We start from the raw sequence: 1,579 nt of genomic DNA, 5'->3' as shown, positions 1-1,579 counted from the left end.
TTTTCCTACCTTTTTTTTTTAAGAAAAAAAAAAAGAGCATTTTGGCTGTGTTGAGGGGAGCAGAGTGTGCCCCAAGCCCCATCTAAAGAGGCATATGGTATCTGACATCTAGGCTTTGCACAGCAGGCAATCCAGTGTGACAAGGAGAGACAGAACCGGCTCTTTGTATTCCAGCAGGTTGAACACAGCCTGATCTCTGAGTGCATGACCAGAGCTAGAAAGGAGTAGCCAACCGGGTCCAAAAACTTCAGACGGAGGAAGCAACCCCTGTCCCTGAGAAGTGGCATCTTTCATCGGGTATGACACTTATGTAAGAATCAGCCTGACAAACCATGCTGACCTGTGCCAGGAGCCAGGCATAGAAATAAATGAAGACCAAGCAAATGAGAACAGATAAAGACTATTTGTTCAGAGCTATAGCAAGGGAGTTAGCCGCCATCATTTGTCTGTAAACAGAAATTCAAAGGAGTGGAAGAGAAACCTTCAAAAGAGAAGGCTTCAGGTGTGCCCTGACTGGAGGCTATTGGCATGGGAAAACTTTAGGTGGGCTGTCTAGAAGCAAAGCACCCTATGTGATTGGCTAGGGGTGTATATTAAGTTTTCTTGGGTTGGTCTGAAGTTGAATGCAGACACAAAAATAAGAAAAGAGGTTACTCATCAAGTCCTGGGCATCTGTAGCTGATTGTTGCAGGGATTATTGTTTAGGTTTCTAGGCTGGTTCCTACACATACTGGTCTGATGTCCTACAAGTCTGACTTAGAGATAGGCTGGTGTTCTGGGCTGGTGGCTGTAAATAATTGAGTTCTAGGCTGGTTGTTGCAGATTGTAGGTTAGAGCTCGATTTCATATATATTCTGACCATTCTCAGTTTGTATGTGTCAGTTTCTCATAGGGCCACAGAGACCTTACTCCAGTGAGGACCAGCAAAGTTCCAGGCAGAGGAAGGCTCTACTTGATAGCAACACCACCTGGCAAGAAAAGCTGATATTTATAGCAGCCCAGTTCCCTCAGGAGGATCATGTATAGCACTGCTGTCACTTCAGGAGAAGACATTTGCTGTAGAACTTACCCAGATAAGTACTGAGTATTTATTTCAAAAGTACTGAAGAAACCTAGAAATGGATTTCAATTAATTTTGAATCTGAGCTGAATTAGGAGCAGGTGAGGAAGAGAATAGGTTTCAGCGAAACAACGAAAATTTTTGATAGAACCCAACTCCTGTGAAATACCATCTTTGCCATCAATTTTACTTTACTCATCATCTGTGATAGGCCTATGAGTATAATTAAGCAAAAGCTTCTTATCATTAAAAAAAAAAAAAATAGTTAACAGGACTAGGTTAAATGGTGAACTACCAATGGTAGCCACCCATGCAGTGTTCTTAGACATATCTTCTTGTTCTCAAGGTAACATGGAATTATACATGTGCTTCATTATGAGAAAAATAATTATAAAAATCCCAGTTCAGCAAATAAAAATGGCATCAATGTTACAACAATAATGAAAAATACCAACAAGCAGCAAATATATATACATACACACACACACACACACACACACACACACACACACACATATA

The sequence above is a fragment of the Rhinopithecus bieti genome, unplaced genomic scaffold (assembly GCF_001698545.2).
Source record: "Rhinopithecus bieti isolate Rb0 unplaced genomic scaffold, ASM169854v2 scaffold_4981, whole genome shotgun sequence".
In the NCBI taxonomy this organism is placed as follows: Eukaryota; Metazoa; Chordata; class Mammalia; order Primates; family Cercopithecidae; genus Rhinopithecus; species Rhinopithecus bieti.
This window is presented reverse-complemented; position numbering follows the sequence as displayed.